We start from the raw sequence: 22,063 nt of genomic DNA on the forward strand, positions 1-22,063 counted from the left end.
GTTTGCGTTGGCACAAGCCTACCCTGCATCATGCCCGTATTTATATTTTATTAAATAGAGGGTGCCACCCCTTTTGATAGCGCCCTTAAGCGAGTGCCCACCTCGCATCTATATTTTATTGATGCACCGAGGGAGCCTACCCCTCGTTTTGCACCTCGAAGAGTCACCGCCATCGGCCCGGGCCCGCGATCAGCCTCGGAGCGGCCGTGCTTTGATTGGCTCACTCTGGGGGGGGGGGGGGGGAACTCTACAGAGAAGCAGCGCAGTCATTGGCTGACTGTGGGAGGCTCGCCTCGTGAGGCCACACTGGGATTGGCCCAGCCGGGAGCAGTACCGCGTCAGGAGGGGTTCGTCCAGAGAGCCGAGCTGGGATTGGCTCAGCGCTCACCCCTTTGCCGAAGATGATGCTGCCGCATGGCGGAAGAGCAGAGGCATTGCGGGACTCCCGTGTCCTGGAGGGAGCCCCGGCAGAGAAATCCCGCTATGAGGAGAATCTGCTGCCTGAGGTCCGGTGAGTCAGGGCAGGGCCGGGTAATGCGGGGGCAGTTCTGTTTCTGCTCCACGAAGGAGCCGATGGATTATTGTGGTGCCGGTGCGAGGCACTACGTCAGAGCGGCCCCGTGTGTCAGTGGGCCGCTCCAATGTGGGGAGAATTGTTCCCTGGGCTAGAAGGCCCATGATTTCCCGGTTAGGGGAATATTTCCTGGTGGTGCATTAAGGGCGGCCCCGGATGGCAGTGGGCCGCCCCAACGTTGTCTAGAGCCCACAAGGCTCCCTGGGGGCATGTTTGTTTTAGAGCCAGATGGGTCCACCGCCCCAAGTGGTCCCCAGATCTAGGGCGCCAGAGTGTAGAAAGAGCCTAGGTGGCTCGCTCACCCCCATTAGTTTCCAGTGCCAGATGGCTCTGTTGGGCACCTTTAATAAAGAGCCTGTGTGGCTCCAGCAGATGGAGCAGATTTGTTCTAGGGGATAGTGAGAGCCCTGTCACAGTTTTGTCTCCAGCTGCCCAGCAATTAGTGGGCAGCTGCACCGTTTAGGCGCAATTTGAGAGAGAGAGTCCTGGAGAGGGACAGAGAGGGTACAGTGGTGCCAGGCCTGCTACAGCTGCGCCGCACTTAGTGCCAGCTGCAAAGTTTAGGCCCTGTTGTTGTTCCCAGCTGCCCAGCACTTAGTGGGCAGCTGCAACGTTTAGGTTTGCGCCTGTGGCGCACAACTGACTTGCGCTGCGTGGCAGCGCGCCTTGACATTCTGGACACAGGGCATTTGAGCCCCTTCTTGGATGGCCAGTTGGTCAGGGGCTGATATGTGATTTCTGCGCAATGTGATTTTACTATGTTTAGAATGGTAATTGCCTAATGTGATTTTTGCACAATGTGAAGTTACTTTACCTGTGTAGGTTTATGTTAGTGAGAGTTTACTTCACTGCGAGTCACAGCCTTAAATGTGCTTTGCCTTTATGCTTATGTGATACTTCTAAAGGTGCTTATGCTTAGAAGTTTGCTTTGCCTAGTATGTTATACTAGAGAGGTTATGTGTCCATGCCTGATCTAGGCCTATGGTTATTAGTATTGCGTAGTGTGTACCTACCTGTTACCAGTGGTTACTGGTTGTGATCTATAATTGTTATTTTGTGTTACACTTATTCTAAGTCCTAGAAGTGCTATTTCTACTAAGTGTAATTCTGACAGTGGCCCATGTGGCCCTGTCCTGTAAATAATCCTGTGTGAATATTGCCTGTGCCAGTTGGCACAATGTATATTGTGTGATTACTATCTGATGTGTTTTGACAATACAAAAGTTATTTTTATATAACCTTGTGTGGAGTTCCTTTTGTGGTGTGCCTTGGATGTTGTTGCTGTTGTGTGCCTGCGCAAATGCTTTACACATTGCCTCCGGGATAAGCCTGTCTGCTCGTGCCAAGCTACCAAGGGGGTGAGCAGGGGTTATCTTGGTGTGTGACTCCCTTGCCCTGACTAGAATGGTGGTTTCTGCCTGACTTTGGCGTAAGCCTTAGCCAACCAGAAATCCCAGTTCTAACACCCGCCATACATAGTTTTTCACACTGCCTCGCACCTCCTAGCACCCCTCCCAGGAGCTACTTAATGATAATTACGCATGCTGCTGGCATGCTTAAGGTATGCCAAAGGTAAGCCTGTCTGTGGTGGTCTGCCCCAGGACAGGGTCCAGCGCCAGGAAACCCTGGCCCTTCGGTCACCAAAAGGTACTCCTCCACAGATCTCTGAGCCCTGGACTACGAATGGTACAACAACTGCTGCCTTGCATCTCCTTGCTCTATAGCTGGACCGTTTACCTACTACCGCAGTGTCTCTTCACCTGCAACATAGGACCTCCTGCCTGCACAGAAACTTGTGCCACTTCCACTCTGCCAATCGAGACTACCTCTGTACCACGTTGCTGCCTCCTGAGCAACACCATATCTCTCTGCAAACACATCACCTAAATCTAGGACACCATCTCCACCCTTGCCTCCAACCTGACCTTCATCACCAAGACCTGGCCTAATCCTTGACATCACCAACGGCAACAAGATGATACACCAGGACTGCTGCAACAAAAATAGAGGAGGCATTGCCCTCCTTCACAAAGAAACAATCTGCTGCACCACCACTACAAATGACACAACATAAATCATGGAACAACTCAATTTCCAATCCCACACCTACAACGAAACAACCATCTAAGGCATCCTTGCCTACAGACCCCCAGGACCATGCACCAGCCTCTGCGACACCGGTTAACATCTACTCTACACCGTAAACCCATATCTGGCAATACTTTACTACACGCCTCTAGTCTCCATCTCCAACACACCATACACAGCATCCCTCTGGGTGAAATCCGAAGAATTAAGCGTATCTGTATCTCTACATCTGATTTTGACAATTGTGTTATTGATCTCAGAACCCGTTTTTTGGAACGTGGATACTCCAATCAAATTTTTAACCAAGCCTTGGCTAAGGCAAGGTTAAGAAGCCGAGAAAGTCTATTACAGACAGTCGATTCTGATTCAGAGAATGTGGGGTCCTCTACTAACTTCAGTACACCTATTGACACTTGTCCCAGATTCATTACTGCTTACAGCAGCAATGAAAATGCTATTAAAAGAATCATCCCAAAAAATTGGCCCATTTTTCTTACCGATAATGTCTTAAATCCTACCCTACCATTAAAACCGATTATAACGTTTCGGAGGGCTAGGAATATGGGTGCATCCTTGGATATTAGCAGTCCTGAATTAAAACAGAAGGACATCTGGTTAAGGGCAAAACCTGGCTTTCGCAAGTGTTCTCATTGTAGAGCATGCAAATTTGGTGAAAATAAGACGCATTATCGCACACCATTCAGCCCCACTGAGATTCCAATAAAGGGATGCTATGACTGCAAAACTGACTTCGCAGTCTATGTTCTGACGTGCACCTGTGGTCTACATTACATCGGTAGCACTAAAGCCCAGGTGCACGTCAGAATCCTACAACATCTTAGAGCAATACTACACTCTGACCCTTCCTACCCTGTAGCTCGCCATTTTGCAGCTAGGCATAACAAGGATCTTAATTGCCTCAGATACTATGTGGTAGGATCAGTATTGCCCTTATAGAGAGGAGGTAACAGAGAGTTGTTACTACGACAACTTGAAACACGATTTATCCTGGAGTATGATAGCAAATGGCCGAATGGTCTTAACAACACTGAAGATTTTTTTTTAAATTTGTGAATATCTTGTCTACTCTCAGGGGAACCGTTCGACCCTCTTCCAATAGCACTCCCACTGCGAATTATAGTATGGAATCCTAATCTGTCTAAGTTCCATATACCTCTCTATTTCTTTGAGTAGTCGGTGCCCTGTTGCTCATTTGACTATATGATGGAAATGTTGTGTATACACATATATATGGATATATATATTCCTGTACCACTATTTATGATAAAGAATAGATAGTCAGGTTCCCTGTTATCTATCAGGATTGATAATCAATACTGTTTTGTACTTTTTATATGCATGATACAATGAATTCTCTTTTATGCATATATTAATGTTGAGCAAATACGTTTTTGAGATGCACACCTCCTACCATTTTAGATAAATGGTTTATGTACCTTTCCCTCTACACTATTTTATCACTATTTAAATTACTTATACACTAACTGTAATATTCTTTTAGGAAAAACAAAATCATGATGTAACAATGATTTTTAGAATTGCATTTTATACATAACCGGAGCTCCTGATTTTATGTTGGATAACTTACAGGTTTTTTATAGTGCATACTACTAAGTAGACATTGTAATGAATTTTTTCCTGATTTTAGAATATGCAGGTTGCACTTTATCTCTAGCCTCTTTGCACACTAGGCAGGGTTGTCCTAGCTTTTCTGGTTGTTAGCACTTTAGCACTGTCCAACCTTCTTCTTCAACATAGTTTGACTCTTTTAATTTTTTGATACTTTTAAATTATGGAAACAGACTCACACATTATCAATTTGAAAATACATATTTGCTTAATTGCCTGCAATTGTGATTTACTGGATTTATCCAGACAAAACTTTACTTTCAGGAATTTAATCCGAGATATGAGCATCCACATATCTAGAACTGATACAGATACATTTGTAATGCATTCATGATTTGAATTGGCTGTATTTATGTGAAGGATCAACTTTCACAGCAATAGTCTGTTTTCTGTATCATTTGGGTCGCATGACCATTCAGGAAGAAGGGTGTTGGGAGAAGCACGTAAGCACTTTAAAAAGCACAAGAAATGTTACCATACCCTGCATGTGAACAAGGGCTGTAAAGCCGAAACGCGTTGTGGTTGGTTGGTTGGTTATGAAAAATCGATAAAATAAATACCTACCTGGAAAAAGCTGTGGTCTGTCTCCTGCTTCGCCGGTCCTGCTGGATTGGAGGTGGTTTTGTGGAGTTTCTGCTAATATATATATATATATACATATATATATATATATATATATATATATATATGTTTTATTATAGAAATCTTATGCTGAAGCATTGTTGTCCGTGAGGAGCGCAAATTTACTTTAGCTCTGAAATTAAAAAGTTGTAATGAATTTCACTATTGAGACTGTCACCCAGTACAACGCTGCAAGGTGATTTGCTGTGCTGCTATGTGTGATTTTTTTCGCAAATAGGCCCCTTTGGCCCAGATGCATCAAACAAAAATCCGCTCGCAAAGGGGCAGATTCTCAGAATCTGCCCCTTTCCGACCGGTATTTTTGCATTTGGGATGCATCATCCCAAATGCAAAAATCACAAATTGAAAAATCGCTAAATTGCGATTATTTGCATTTAAGGAATCTCAAATTGAGATTCCTTAAATGCAATGCATGAAAGTTTTAAAAATAGCGAATTCGCTAATAGGGCACGCAAATTACCATGAAGTACAACTTCATGGTAATTTGAAGAAACTTTGAAAAATGCACTAAAGTGCATTTTTAAAAGTTTCATGTTGCGCACACACATGCCCTAAGGGCATGTGTGTGCGCAACATATGTGCACAGATCAATTTCAGGGGTGCAACAGGGTGTCCTTTGGACACCCCTGCACCCTTGAAATCGCAATTGAAATCTCAATCTCAATGTGCGATTCTCTAATTGCGATTCGCAAATTGAGATTGTCTTCCCATAGGAATGAATGGGGAGGTATTCCTTAATTGCGAGTCGCAATTTGCGAGTCGCAATTAAGGAATTCTAAGAAATCGCTATTTCTTTAGTGATTTCTTGATGCATTCCATTTTGCTATTCCTTAATAGCGAATCAGTATTTTTCGCTATTAAGGAATCGCAAAATGGGTTATTGATGCATCTGGGGGTAAGTCTCTACCATTGTTTTCCATCAGTGACATTCAGCTAAGCAATGGCCTAACTGCACCACTACATTTTATTTTCTGCACACTTAGCGGGGCTGTTGGGTCACGACACTATGATCGATACCCTTGACCAATCCCACATTGAACTTTCCTATTTCTTTCCATTCCCACCCTAGGAATACTTCCCCATGTGTACCAGAATACCCTCCACTTCATGCTGCATACTTTGGTAAAATAATGATACATTTTCTCTTCAGGCCTATTTGTCTCAACCACTAAATGAGTAAAAGTGATAATAATTTAAACCAAACAACCTTAATGGCCCTGTTTTAAATTTTATAGTTCATTATCAATTGTATGTGACTGTCTTGAAAAAATAAATCCACATTTGCTCAAAGAAGGTAGAAAAATTATTCAGTAATTGATCATTTCTCTCTTCTAATGGGACAATCCAATTAGCAGTATTTCCGTTTAAATGTGAAAAGACAAAAGTTACTTCAGTTTGGTTATCTGGAAATATCGTATATTTGCATAAAAATGCAATTAAAAGTGACTAAGGAATATTATTAACTTTTTCCGATGCATTGTAAATCTTTAGGGAATCCTAAAGATATATTTGGAGTTTCTAGTGAGAAGGTATGCAAATATAGCTTGCGATATTGTAACAGGTGCCAAGGCCTAAGGGTTTGTGTTTTAATAATCGTAGATGACTTGCTTAACTTCAGTTCAGTTCATGAAGCTTTATTCGGTTCATAGAATACAATGACCATAAAAGCACATAAGCAAAATGCATAGGACAATACAATACAGTTAAAAAAAGGTGGATAATAAAAGCAAGGCAAAGGAATAAATATTTAAAACAGCATACTATTTCTCATTTGGATTGATTTGGAGATAAAAGTGGCAATATAAAAACATTTATCCGGAGAATTCATATTATAAACTAGCTTCAGCGCATCCTCCACATTTCTAACAACATATTTTACAAAAATCGATTTCAGGTAGGCCACCCTAACATGCAAGAAAAGTGTACAATTTAACATAAAGTGCAAAGTGCTTTGCTTGGAATGCCCATCACATGAGCACGGCCCAACAGGTTGCTTCTTAGTTTGGGGAAAGCAACCAAAACATGAGCTGTACCAAATCTTAGTCTGGTTAAGACAAACCTGTGGGCAGGTCTAGTTACCATACTCAAGTATAGCTGTGGTAAATCACCTTCAATGTATTTATTGTAGAGCCGGACTGTAGTAAGGCGGCTATTAACTTCCTGGCGTTTCTGTGCTCTGTACTGCAGAAAGATGTTTTTCATGTCTACTTTAGTGATATTCCCTGCATAAGATGGTTCTGCTTGTACATTGAGCCCAAAAATATTCCTGAAGCTGTCTAGAACATACTTAAGCCACAGTATTTTAGTATAATTGTCTAGGTCAAGGCAATCCTTGATGACGCTTTGGTTAAAAGCCGTTTCATCTTTCCCCCAGATCGCACGCCATATCAACAGGAGTCTCAACGAGATGAGGTCGCTTAAGTAGGCGACATCCAATTCTCTATGAGTCAGTTCTTTTGGGGCTGAAGTAGGTAGACAAAGGAGTCTTTTGAGGAAATTATTTTGTTCTCTTTGTACTACATCTACATTAGAATAGCCCCATATCCCAGCTCCATATAATGCGATTGAGACACTCCTAGCCTTGTAAATTGACAACATATCCCTAATCCATCTATCGCCGATCTTAGATGCGAACTTAAAGATACCGTGGGCACACTTTACCATTTTGGACCTGACGTTTGAAAGTTCTTCTGACCAGCTATTTTTGTGCGTAAAAGTGACACCCAGGTAACAGAAAGTTTCCACCTGTTGCACTTTCACCCCTTCAATAAAAAAGGAGTTCCTTTTATTACATTTGGCTCCACAAGTCATGACAAGAGTTTTACTCTTAATAATCTTCAGCTTTCCCTCACTGATGAAATCAGAGAACTTGTCCATCAAACGTTGTAGACCTATAGGGGTCCTTGAGAGAAGCACAGCGTCATCTGCATAAAGCAGTACTGACAGCATGTATGATGTGACCCCCTCAGAAAAGGTTAAATGTGGCCAAGGAACAGAGGGGAAAAGAAAAGCATCACTGTGAAAGAGTTGTTCCTTCAATGGCCCAAATTTTCAAATATCGGTGTACATCCTATTAATTTAAACTTGGCGACAGAGTTATTTCTAGACAAGTTTTGATTTTATCACTTATTTTATTTTCAATTTATATTTTTTCTTATTTTTAGATTTGTAAAAAACATTTCATCACAAATACATTTTTTTCGAATATTTTTTCAAAGTGCATATATAATACAAACAATTATCACAAAAATGTTATATATATGTACGAAGTAATATAACACAAGATATTTAAGAAAACACCACCTGATATCAAACACACAATAATACTAACACTCTCACACCGATAGGTCATTCAAACCACACCATCAAAGGAAAAAGGGAGAACTGAGTCTAGATTGGCAAGATCTAAGTGCCAATTCTTCGGTCTCAAGATCCAATTTGAGACCCCTGCACCAGGTCGACGCGCGTTTCGGCGGCTTTAGGCCACCTTCCTCAGGACCTTTTTCTTACAATTTACTTCAAAGATATCAGGGGACGATAAAAACAGATATTTCCTATTTCTTGAGTCCTATTTTCAAGTAAGACAACCGATTTGGAGAGACAGGATATATATAAAAGGCACCAGGTATTGGCATAACACGTGGTTCGGTATTAACGATAGATCAATTCTCCATGGTAGTACATATAAGATCTTCCTTGAATCAGGCTCACTTCTAGTCAGGTAATAACTTCCGCACTTCTTTAATCTGAGTGAATTAGTGAGATGTTTTCTTACAACAAGAGGACTAGCTCTGCTTATATACGATATTTATCCATTCCGGTGTGCGTTTCCATGGAGAATAAATTGGGTAAGTTTAGAAACCGCTAACTATGCCCGACCATCAGGGCGTCTTTCGTTGAAGAGTTCACTCTCCTCTCTCTTCAAATTTCGCAGTAGACCTTGAAGTAGCCATTGAAGGAACAACTTCTTTCACAGTAAAGCAGTACTGACACACTTGATCCGTTGACCCGTGGGTCTTCCGCTTGGACGTTGTTCAAAACAGCATCCATAGCATTAATAAAAAGGGTAAACAACAGGGGGGCAAAAACACAACCCTGTTGAATACCACGTTTTACGGTAAAATTAGGGGTGTACTCTTCGTTTGTCCCATAGCGTACACACGTTTGCATCTTTTCGTAAAGTCTTGCTAAAAAGATGAATTGTAAATCTTTAGGGAATCCTAAAGATATATTGGGAGTTTCTAGTGAGAAGGTATGCAAATAAATCCACATTTGCTCAAAGAAGGTAGAAAAATTATTCAGTAATTGATCATTTCTCTCTTCTAATGGGACAATCCAATTAGCAGTATTTCCGTTTAAATGTGAAAAGACAAAAGTTACTTCAGTTTGGTTATCTGGAAATATCGTATATTTGCATAAAAATGCAATTAAAAGTGATTAAGGAATAGTATTAACTTTTTCCGATGCATTGTAAATCTTTAGGGAATCCTAAAGATATATTGGGAGTTTCTAGTGAGAAGGTATGCAAATATAGCTTGGGATATTGTAACAGGTGCCAAGGCCTAAGGGTTTGTGTTTTAGTAATTGTAGATGACTTGCTTAACTTCTTTTTTCAGCCTTTTGCCTTCTACCAATTTCTTGTTTGACAGTAATTCATTCTGATTGTAAAGGTTTATTCTCAGACCATACTGACTTGGCCTCCTGTTACAATTTAGTTACAATAGCTAACATTTGAGACAGAACAATTTCAGAATCCATCACTCGTTTGGATGATAATTTGGGCTAGGGAATCTAACATAGTGCACTAAACTGAATTCTGGATCCAATAAGAGCGATTAACTTTTCCGCACATCTTCATAGCCACAGACAACCATAAACAATACCATTATGTTGGTTAGCAGTAGATCTGGGGAAAGGGGAGACAACAGAGACATTTGATATGACCACTCTGCTGGGAATTGGCATCCACAGGTTGAAGTGAATATTAAAAGATAAGGTTAATATCTTTCATACCCATTCTCTGGTTATGTTAAACATTCAATTTGCATTTTCTCACCCTTTATCACAATATTTTAATAGTCTCCTATGTTGAAGTAGAACCTTTCTGTTCCTTCTCACAGTATGGGAACAAAAGCATGCGACAAAAAGATGTAGTTTTATTCTTCTTCAAGGTAAACTTGAATGAGTATTGCCAACTGTTTATGTTTCTTTCCATAACATGACTTAAATCTCTAATATACTTCTCTGTATTTGGTTTCAGCTTTCAAACATGTTTCCAAATGGAAGAGAATCTCCAATTTTTCACAGGTTAGGGTTAGGGTAGGTTAGGGTAGCAAGTTCTTGGAAGCAGCAACAAAGTATCCTAATTACATTTAAAGGACACTCTGAACTATGAGGAAAACATATACTCAATAGTTTCAAAATGGCCACCCCCATTTTCAAATAATGTGAGAATTCTGCAAATGTATGGGAAAGATAGTTTGCATTTATGTAAGACATCCATAAGTAACTTGATGCCTTTTGACAAGCAAAGCCAATGTTCCTGGGGCACCGCTAGTTATTCCTTACCCAGAACAAACTTACTGCTATTGAGTTCAGAGTATCCATGTCTAAAATTAAACATACGCCCCAGGTTGGCTATCTAGATGGATGCTGAATTTAATGAATGTTATGAAGAAGAATCTGCTGGCCATCTTGCCAGTTGTGACCGGTCTTTAATGGACCATGAGATAGCCCTGGCTGGAGAGAGACCTTCTGCCTAGGGGTCTGCCACTGGGACCCTGATGAGGGTATTAAAACCCATGAGTCACATTCTCAGCATTAAATAAAAAACGGAAACCCTATTTAGAGTTTGACCGAGCAGAACATCTGCCAAAAAGTGGCAGATGTCCTATTTGATGCAATTAGTTAGCAACTTACACCAATGCACTCAATGCACTCTTAATATATCAGTTGGGACATGGGTTTCTTATTGACAGATATCCCACATTGCTAAAAAGACCCTTAGTAAGGTATTTTTTAATCTCTGGAGTGCAAGATCAAGGTACAAAGGCTACATGAAAAAGACGCATCCTTAGAGGGCAGGATTTGCAGTTTTGCCCTGAAGAAAAATATTTCAGGAGGATCTTGTTGTAAAAGTGTCCAGCCTTTAGGGGCTCAAGTATCTAATTTAGAGTTTGATAGCAGGGTACACACTGTCACAAACATGGTGTATGTTCCATCTGTAAAAACATCAGTCCATCCACTCTATTTAGAGTGAGGGGAAACACCATGTTTTCAATAGCAGAGCTTTCATTGGCTCTGTGTTCTGACCAACTTTTTCAGGCCTCCTTTGAGGGAAGATGATTGGAGGTGACTTCAGTCTACTATCATTCTAGTGCGAGGATTAGAACCGTAGACAGGGCCTATTCACAAGGCGTATTGATACAGTTCCGTACCCTTTTCCTTAGATCAGGGCTTATAAACTTATGTTAGGGGATAGATTCATTAGTATTAGTGATTATCCGTCCTTTGTAAGAGTGTTAGTATACCTTCTATGGAGTTATGCTTATTTCGGGCCTTGTAGGCCTCAAACGGGAGAGACTCCATCTTTCTTTCTGCCCCGGCAGCTTGAGTTGCTTCTAGGTCAAATGTAATGTTTTAGTTACGAGGTGTTGTTCGCTTGGAGAGAACCGGCTCAGGCTGGCCCTTATCGAAAGACTGTATTTTTCTCCACTCCGAAGACACAATATCAGGCCGGCCGGCTGGGAACGTGCCCTTGGTACAGGGAGGTACAAGAATTTGGTGGGCGGCAGGTTACTGGCCGTAACTTTCCATGAAGGAACGAGCTTCCATATTAGTAAAAGTATGAGGCAGTCAGTGAGTCAGTCTGTAGGCGGCAGCTAGCCGTTAGCATCAATGCCATTAATTATTTCAGGGCAGACAGTCGCCATTTTAAAGTCTGAGAAAGACCGAAGAGCTGATACTCTCTTAGAAAGATTGAAGACATTTTAGTTGGAGCAGCTGGCGAGCTCCGACATTAAGACCAGAGCATAAAGAGTGAAGCAGTTAGTTAAGGGAACGAGTACCCGAGTGGCTGAAACTGAGTTATAAGATCGAAGCCGAGAAGTGAAGATGGTCCGTGAGAGGAGAGAGGAGTAGTGCAGAACAGCCAGAGAGAAAGCAGCTAATGAGAGGAAGGTTCCAGTGACTTGGAGGGAAGCAGAGAAGACAGAGCATAGCGGTGCAGACGTGTATCCGTGATTGCAGAAGTGTGACCTTAAGACGAGCCAAGGCACAGACGAGAAGGGAACCTAGATAACTACTGAATCCAGACTTCATATTAATCAGGTGACGTCGACCCTTTTCCTACTAGTGTGCACATTCTAACCTTTCATTTTCCTTTTCAGGCTATATGTTATAGTATAGTGTTTTATTGCTATGGTTATTGTAATAAAGTACCCCAGTTCTTAGTGAACCAGCATGTGCCTTTTATTCTTGTACAATCAGGGTAACCTGTTCTTCTAGTCAGACACTGTTTTCATGAACGGACGCAATTCCCGATCAGGTAAGCGATGACTGAGCAATGAGGGAGAGAGGGGCCCTTGAAGTGGAGGATAAGTTGTACATCATCTAATTTGGTAAACCGTTGTGTGATCTATAATATTGTAGTATCATATCCCTAGTAGATAACGAAAGATTCCTCCTAATGGTATTTATAGGAAAGTGATCGTCGTTGGTAAGCGGCGTTAATGAGAACACCAGGGGGGACACTGGTGCCTATACCCACAAGATTGTGGCTTGGAGTGTAAGTAAGAGAACACCAGGGGGGACACTGGTGCCTATACCCACAAGATTGTGGCTTGGAGTATAAGTACCCACAGGATAGTGGCTTGGGCGAGCGCTGATTGTGGTCAGTGTGTAATGGTAACTAATCAGAACTGCCCTAGGGTAGAAAAGTCTGGGCCCGGGTTGCCGCAAGACTAGCTGGTGTGAGTGTGATATTGTAGAAAACGTATGCATGTACATTGCTAATTCCCCATCCTTATGTAGGAGACATAGATACCTGTTGTAAATAGGTCCTAAGGAGGGAAGTGGTTACGTTTCGGCTGGGTTGGTGGTGCTCTGATGAGCTGATTCTATCTGATCTGAGAATCCGGTCGTTACATCTGGCGTCACGAACTGTTTACGAAGCCTGTGTGCGCTGTATTGTTTTCATTTTGTTGGTTTGCGCTCGGCTCGTACGTGGTTTGTTTTGTATATTATTTGTTAATAGTTGTATATATCTTTTTGGTTTGTCAAAATGTTTTTGCGAAAGTCGAAATCTACTTTCAAATTGCCTGTTGAAATTCCCGGTTGGGAATCAACGCCTTACGAGGCCTTGGCCCGTGAGTGGGCCGATTCTACTGGTTTGAGTGAGAATTGGAGTCCTTGTTTGGAGCTGGCGGAGCCGGCTGATGTGATTTCTTGCTTACAGAAAGCACCAGTAGTGAAGGGTGAGGAGCTTCCTATTTTGGGTCGCAGAGGTTGGATTGTTTTGACTGCGTACAGGATTGTACATGAGAAATTTTTGAAGTTACTGAAGCAATATGTGGCTATGGAAGAAAAGTTTGTTGAAGTGCAAAATGCGCATACTCTTTTGCGATGTCAAAATAAATTGCTTGCCGATAAACTTGAAACTTATCAGACAATTGCCGAAAGGGCTGCTGTTCGAATTGCGAAATACAAATATAAGAATCGTCACGGTCGTGTTTGTAAACGGAAGGTGTGTCTGGTCGTGGCGAAAGCCGGACTGGATTGGAACCCTGATGAATGGGATGGTAATATCTGGGACTCAAATGATTCTAGTTCCTCGGCTGAGGAGTCTGACAGGCGCGAGTCTTCTCGCTCCAGACGTGACTGTAAATCTACTTCTTGTGATAAACATGATGATTCTGGCGACCATGGTCGCTCTTCCCGTTCTAATGTCATTTCTCATTCTGAATGTTCCTCTAAATCTATGGATCGGGCTTCTTCGGTTGCTCGTCCGGAGGTTTCTGCGCATCCGGTTTTTCGACGCAAATTACAACAAGCTCCTGGTAATCCTAACGATATTGCTTTGGATAGTTTGGAAGATTTTACTCAACAGGAAGTTAGTGACATTTTACAACGATTTCGACAACGGCCTGGTGAGGCCTTGCTTACGTGGATGGTGCGCCTTTATGAATTGGGCGCTGCATGAATCATGTTAGATGCGGGAGATGCCTTGAAATTTTGCTCTTTGAGTTCCGATTCTACTGTACAAGATCATTTTCGAAATGTTAATGGTGCTGGCCAGATTAGTCTGCTCCAGTTAGCGACTGATGGCTGTAATCACAAATACCCTACTGAATCTGATTGGCCTGTGAATGACAAACCGTGGTACACCTTGCACGATGCGGCGCAACGGCTGAAAGAGGAGGTGATGAAAACTGAGATTTTTCTGAGTACTGCTGACAGGTTGTTGGATGGTTTGTTGACATCTTCTGTGCGGAATCGCATTATCCGTTCTTCCCCTGTTGCTTATAAGCAGGTTATGATGACTTTGGTAATCAACCAGACTGGAAATCCGTTGTCTATGGTGCTTGAATCTGTCCGTCAGCTTGGTGAGTTGGGTGACTGGTTTAAACCTGAAAGACAGTCCAGACCAGAAGGTCGTACTGCTGGAGATTATAAGTTCTCTAGACGTGATATGTTTCTTGCACTGTTGGCTGATGGTGTGAAAAAGGAAGACATTGATGGTGAACCTAATAATCGCTTGTGGGACATGTTTCGCAAGCGTGGTTTGGATCGAAAGGAGGGTGCCCGACGTGTGCGAAAGAATGATTCCGATCGTGGATATTCTGATGACAGTGGAGACGTTAGACATTGTGATGATTCTGATCGTCGTGGTGAACGGCGGTATGAGCGTGATGTGTCCCCTTGACGTGAAAAAGAGAGAGGGCGAGAGGGGGAAAGAGAAAGAGGGAGAGATGATCATGTTAACAGCAGACATAGAGATGAAAGGGATCAGTCCCCTGAGTTGAGGAGAAGGGAGGATCGACACAGACTTTCCGATCGAAACTCACAGTATCATATAGATGACAGGAATCCATTCCGTAATGGAGATGGATATGAACATGTTTTGATACCCAAGAAATATGAGAGCATTTACCGTGATTTGTCCTGGCTGAGAGAACGCAGTAAAAATGACTAGGAAATAGTTCAAGCTCCAGTACGCAGGTGGGCTCACAAAGATAATAGACCCTATGTAGATATTTAAATTTTTTTGAAACATCGTAATATACAAAGGGCCCGAGCATTGGTAGATATAGGAGCGGAGGCCACTCTTATTCATGGAAAATCAAAGAAATTTAAAGGCCAATTTTTCACAATTACTGGTTTAGGTGGAAAGGAAACCCCTGCAGTGCAAACTGCACTTGAAATGAGAATAGGCAGAATTCCTCGAAAAGAATATTCTGTATTAGTTGTGCCACTTTTGGAATACATAATTGGAATTGACATTTTGAAAGGAATGGCTTTGCATTTAGATGACGGGTGTTATCAATTTGGAACTAAACATTATATATTGTCCAGACCCGTACGGGTTGGTCGTTTAAGAATGCCCCCTATAAAAATTCCCCAGGCTACAATAGTTGTTTCTCAGAAGCAATATCGTATCCCAGGTGGCCATGAAGAAATTAGTGCTACTATTCAGGATTTGGTGGATGCAGGAGTTATAACTCCAGTTACTTCTGCTTGGAATAATCCCGTTTGGCCTGTGCGTAAAAGTGATAATTCTTGGCGTATGACTGTTGATTATCGCGAGCTGAACAAATATACAACCCCTTTGACTGTTGCAGTACCAGACATCATTACTTTAATTGAGAGAATCCAGAAGCATCCAGGTAAAGGGTATGCGTCCATTGATATTGCCAATGCTTTCTTTTCAATTCCAATTGCCCCCGAGTGTCAGGAACAATTCAGTTTTACATGGAATGGACGTCAAATGACGTTTAGAAGTCTTCCCCAAGGCTATGTACACAGTCCTACGATCTGTCACCGGCTGGTGGCGGAACATTTGTCCGAAATACCTGTACACCCGCAGATCCAGATATGTCATTATATTGATGACATTTTGATTCAAGGTGAGACACAAGATCAAGTTCAGACCCAATTAGATCAAATCCTTGAGTGCTTACGTGAGAAAGTTTGGGAAATCAATCCTGATAAGTTACAAGGTCCATCTCAAAATGTAAAGTTTTTAGGCATCAATTGGCATGAAGGTCACAGAGAGGTGATTCCACAAGTGAAACAGAAAGTTCTTGATTTTGCAGTCCCAAGAAATAGGAGAGAAGCCCAGAGCTTCATTGGCTTGTTTGGCTTTTGGCGCCAGCATATTCCACATTTGAGTCAGATATTGGCCCCTTTATATCGAGTCACTCGCAAAAAGAATGTGTTTGAATGGGGTAAACCACAGCAAGATGCGTTCAATTTGGCAAAAGAAGCGATTCAGTATGCTTTGGATTTGTGGCCTGTGTGTGATGGTGATGTGGATTTGAATGTGTCCGTGCAAGGTCTTTATGCAAATTGGAATTTGTGGCAAAAACAAGGCAGACATAAAGTACCATTAGGTTTCTGGACCAAAAAGTTACCCGATGCTGGTGAGCGTTATACACCTTTTGAGAAACAGTTGCTTGCATGTTATTGGGCTCTGGTGGATACCGAGCAATTGACTTTGAGACATGATGTGATTCTGAGACCTGAAATTCCTATCATGCAGTGGGTTTTGAGTTCGCCGAAAACTCATCGAATTGGACATGCTCTAGAAGCGAGTATGATTAAGTGGAAGTGGTACATTCAAGACAGGGCACGTGTGGGACCGAAAGGTGTAGCATCTTTACATGAGCAAGTGGCGCAGGCGCCATCGACTGAGACTGGGAGTGATTGCTCCATACCTGTAGTACAGGAATCATCTGTTAAGTGGGGTAAGCCATTTGATGATTTGTCCGTGGAGGACAGAAACCATGTGTGGTTTACTGATGGTTCAGCAAGGTTCATAGGCGTTGGAAGGCAGTGTCCTATAATCCGATCACACAAAAATTGCTGAGTACAACTGGTGAGGGAAAGAGTAGTCAATTTGCTGAATTATATGCTGTTTATCAAGTTTTGAAACAAGAATTACCTGGCACATGGCATATTTTTACTGATTCCTGGTCCATTGCTAATGGACTGGCGGTCTGGTTACCAACTTGGCATTCTCATAATTGGGAATTGCATTCAAAAGAACTGTGGGGAAAAGAATTATGGCAAGAAATTTGGTAAATGCTCCCACAAAGTACTGTCACAATCTTTCATGTGGATGGTCATACCCCAATAGACCCCCTTGACAAATTCTTTCATAACATTGCAGATGAAAAATCAAAAATTGCTGAGGCAGTGGTGAACATGCAAGATTCTGATTTGGCGGGATTAGCGAAATGGGCCCACCAGAAAGCAGGACATTTTGGAGAGAGAGCCACTAGCAGGTGGGCCGCCGATTGAGGAATTTATATTCCTTTAAATTTAATTAAAGATACCATTTTACATTGTCCTATTTGTCAACATTCCAGACAACGAAAAGTACCTCAAATTGTTAAAGGTCATTTACATCGAGGAAATTTGCCCGCTCAAATTTGGCAGATTGATTATATTGGTCCACTCCCTATGAGTAAAAACTGCCAATATGTTTGTACCATTGTTGATACATACAGTGGCCTTTTAGTGGCCTTTCCCTCTAAACAAGATACCCAAGTGAATATCATTAAAACATTAGAATTGATTAAGCTCTATTATGGTGTTCCATTTCAAATTCAATCTGATAATGCATCCCATTTTCGTGGAAGATTGGTGCAGGAATTTTGCGTGGAAAATAACATTGAATGGGTGTTTCATATACCATATTATCCACAGGCATCAGGCCTTATTGAGAGAATGAATGGTTTGCTAAAAGATCAATTACGAAAATTAACTGACAACAAATATAAGAATTGGAGAGATTATTTGTTTCAAGCACTGTTAATCTTGAATAATCGTCCCTTTCTGAATGCTGAATCTCCATTAATGCGTTTATTTCCTCCAACTGTTGATGCAAAGCCCAACTCCGTTGGCAATACTGTAATGTACTGGGAAATTTCCCCCGGAGCATTGGCTCCATGCAGAGCAACCCCAGGTTCCGCAGGCTTGGACCTGCATTCAATGAATGACACTGTAATTAAGAGCAAAGATCGAGTTATCATTGAAACTGGCGTTGGTGTTTGTATACCAACTGGAAATTTTGGACTGATCGCCTAGATCGGCCTTGGCCTTAAAAGGCATTCAAGTACTCGGAGGAGTCATTGACAGTGATTATCAGGGAGAGATTAAGCTGCTCCTGCTAAATAGCAGTGAGGTTGATTTACCAATTGAAAAGACTGACCGAATTGCTCAATTGCTAATTATGCCTGTTTTCAGTGGTGAGATTCAGAAAGGCACTGCCCCAACGTTGCTAACTGTACGTGGACAAAAAGGTTTTGGCTCTACGGATAACCCGGGAGCGAGAGTGTGGGTGCAATCGCCTAAAAATCCCCCTGAACAAGCTGAAGTTATTGCAACCGGTCATGATAATACCATTTTAGTCATGAGACCAGGGAAAGATAGCTGGGAAGCTGTCCCAGCTGACAAATGTTACCTACGAGAATAATTAATGCCTGTATTTGATTTTCTTTCAGATCATTCTCTGGACTGCTGCTGCAGGATGTGCCGGCGTTGGACTCCTTTTGGTCTGCTACGTCAGGAGAGGAGGGAACCCACAGACTTTGGTTGATTCGAGAACCCGAGTACCGCGTTCCTTTGCTGCGTGGGATTCATCATCTAACTTTTGGACTACTTTAGCTAAACGAGTTACCAATTCTCCACATTTTTGCTTGACACCGCTGCGTTCGGTGACTGACATTCTAGCGACCTGTCTGGTTGCTGTCCCCGCTTCGTTGGAGACTTTAACCCACATCTTTAATATATCTAATGCCCGCCCTAATGTGATCCTTGCTGACTTCGCCACCCACGAGTATTGTCCTTTGTGTACTATACTTTCAGATTCAACGCCCCCGATTCATTCCCAAATAACCACATATAATATCACCCAGGGTGATCTTTGCTTCTTTCTCACATGTGATCCCAATGCAATTACTGAATGTATGCGTTTGAAGCTAAGGGCGGCCACTTCTTTTTCCGCTCATGAACGAACTTTGTGCTCCCGAAGACCTCCGAAGTCATGTATTTCTGTTAAAAATAATATGACCTGTAAAAGTTTAGTAGTTGCCCCTAGCCATTATCGCACAATGTTGTTACCTTCTGGATGGCTTTTCTCTTGTGGTAATACTTCCTGGCCCTATATTCCTGCAAATATTTCCGGAGGCCCTTGTGCCATCACTAGACTAAGTTTATTAATGTTTTCTTCACGTCCTAATACCTATTCCCGTGTAGTTCGTGATGCTATGATGTTACATGCAGACTGTGATTCTTCCCTACATTTGTGCTCTAAATCTGAATACCTTAGTTTAGCTATTTCGATTATTGGCGTTCCAGCATTGGCCGTCTATATTGCCAAATCAATAGGGAAGATGGCCTGCTGGATGGTTAAATCAATTAATCACACTTCTACAATTCTATCTGACATGTTATTAGATGCCCAGGGTGAACGCAGAGCTATCTTGCAAAACCGGGCTGCCATTGATTATCTTTTGCTCAAACATGTTATGTTATGTTATGTTATGTTATTAGGGTTCTTCTATAGCGCAACGGCTACTCCAGTAGGAGTGTCCCGGCGCTTTAGCGAAGAGGTCCTTTAAGAAGAGGAAACATAACTGCAGAATAAAAGGAACAGCGAAGTTAACTGGTAAACAGCCAGGTTTTTAATGCCTTTCTGAACGACATCAGACTAGGGGCTTGTCTGAGAGAAATGGGAAGCTCATTCCAGGCGCACGGGGCCAGGTAATGAAAAGAGCGCCCCCCTTGTCTGGTTCGCTTGATGGTTGGAACAACCATTTTAGACAAGGAGGCAGATCGCAAAGTTCTGCTCGGCTTGTAAAGAGCAAGGCGCTTCCTAATGTACCTAGGGCCTGAGTCATGAAGGGCCTTGTAGGTCAGCGTCAGGCTTTTAAAGAGAGCCCTCTTGGCTATAGGAAGCCAGTGCAGTTCCTTCAACAAGTCAGAAGCACTAGCTCGTCTAGGGAGTCCATAAATAGCTCTGGCAGCTGAATTTTGGACTACTTGAAGTCTCCTCACGAGATATTTAGGGAGTCCTAGATAGAGGGCATTTGCATAGTCCAAACGCGACCCGACAAGTGCTTGGACAATGACCCTTCGATGGTTCATAGAAATCAAGGGGAGGAATTTCCTGAGCATCCGCAGGATCCCGAAACATTTCCCCGAAAGACAGGATATTTGAGGCCCAAAGGTTAACTCATTGTCAACAATGATACCTAGATTTTTAGCCTTGGTACTTGCATTAACCGGTGGAAACAGGTCTTGTGGCCACCAACTTTTCCAGTTAGGTTCAGAGACACATCCAAAAAAAAGCAGCTCCGATTTATCGGAGTTGCATTTTAAGCCGTGTCTTTTGAACCAATCAAAGACTGCTTCTAGGCAGCCTCTGATGCGGATCCCATCGAACACCTCATTCTTGTCGTATGTGAACAAGAGCTGGGTGTCGTCAGCGTAAGACACGATCTGAGCGCCGAACGACTCCGCAACCTCTGCAAGGGGGGCCAGAAAGATGTTAAAGAGCAGGGGGCTAAGAATAGACCCCTGAGGGACCCCCACTTCCAGAGTTGCCATAGCTGCGGAGTGAGGTGGCACCCAGATCGTTTGTCGACGGCTAGCTAGAAATGATTTGAGCCAGTTCCACACCGTCCCCCGGAGACCACAATCCCAGAGTCGAATTAGGAGGGTATCATGGGGAACAGTGTCGAACGCCGCCGACAGGTCCAACATGACCAACATGGCCTTTCCTCCAGTATCCAAGACCTCTCTGATGGCAGTGGTGACTTCAAGTAGCGCGGTCTCTGTGCTGTAATTAGCACGAAACCCAGATTGAGTGGGGTGCAACAGATTGTTATTCTCGATGAAGTCAGAGATAGATCTGTGCACATGTCTTTCCGCCACCTTTGCCAGAGCAGGGAGGAGAGAAATAGGCCTGTAGTTGGCATGTATGATGGGATCCAAAGCTGTTTTTTTTATGAGTGGAAGGATGAGAGCACTCTTCCAAGCCTGAGGGACTACGCCAGAAGACAATGAGGAATTAAGAATGGAATTGATTGGGCCATTTAGCACAGGGGCTATTTTGTTAAGGCAAGAGACCGGGCAAGGATCTAGAGGAGAGCCCGACTTCAAGCTTGTCAGATGGTCTAATGAAGCAGCAAGGCTCAGCTGCGGGAATTCCCAGAGGGTGGGTTGTGAAGAGGAGAGGGCACCAAGAGCAGCATCCTGAGGCTGTTTTGAGTAAATGGCAAGAGAGGCTTGAATAGATGTTATTTTATCTACAAAATAATGTGCCAGTTCAGTCAGCCAAGGTACTGAGTGAGGCTGAGCAGAGATGCCTAGGGACGGAGAAGTAAAATCCTTGACAATTTTAAAAAGTTCCTTACAGGAGTTTTCAGATTCGTCTATCCGACGTTCAAGATAGGATTTTTTTCCACTCCAAATCATCTTGTGGTAAGATCTAGTTAAGTTTTTAAATTTTTCTTTCTCAAGAGGATTGTAGTCTTTCCTCCAGGCTCTTTCTGCTCTCTTGCAGTTTTGACGGGCTTCTCTAAGCTGAGATGTGAACCAAGGAGCTGAAGGACGTTTGTTTCCGGGTTTAGCGGCTTTCTCAGGCACGAGATCCGCCAGTATAGTCGTGAGCCAGTCAGTGTAATGAGCTAGATCGATTTCCACATTACCTGACAAGGTGCAGGGTGAACATGACATGGCCTGTAGTAGCATCTCATTAGAGAGCAGATGAAAAGGCCTGGAAAGTCGTTTAGCAGAGGTAGTGGGATTTGGTCTAGGGGGAGGGGTACTTAATAGGAAAAAGGAGATTAAGTAATGATCCGACCATAATACTGGCTGAGGAGC

Source organism: Lissotriton vulgaris, chromosome 4_1, assembly GCF_964263255.1.
Source record: "Lissotriton vulgaris chromosome 4_1, aLisVul1.2, whole genome shotgun sequence".
In the NCBI taxonomy this organism is placed as follows: domain Eukaryota; kingdom Metazoa; phylum Chordata; class Amphibia; order Caudata; family Salamandridae; genus Lissotriton; species Lissotriton vulgaris.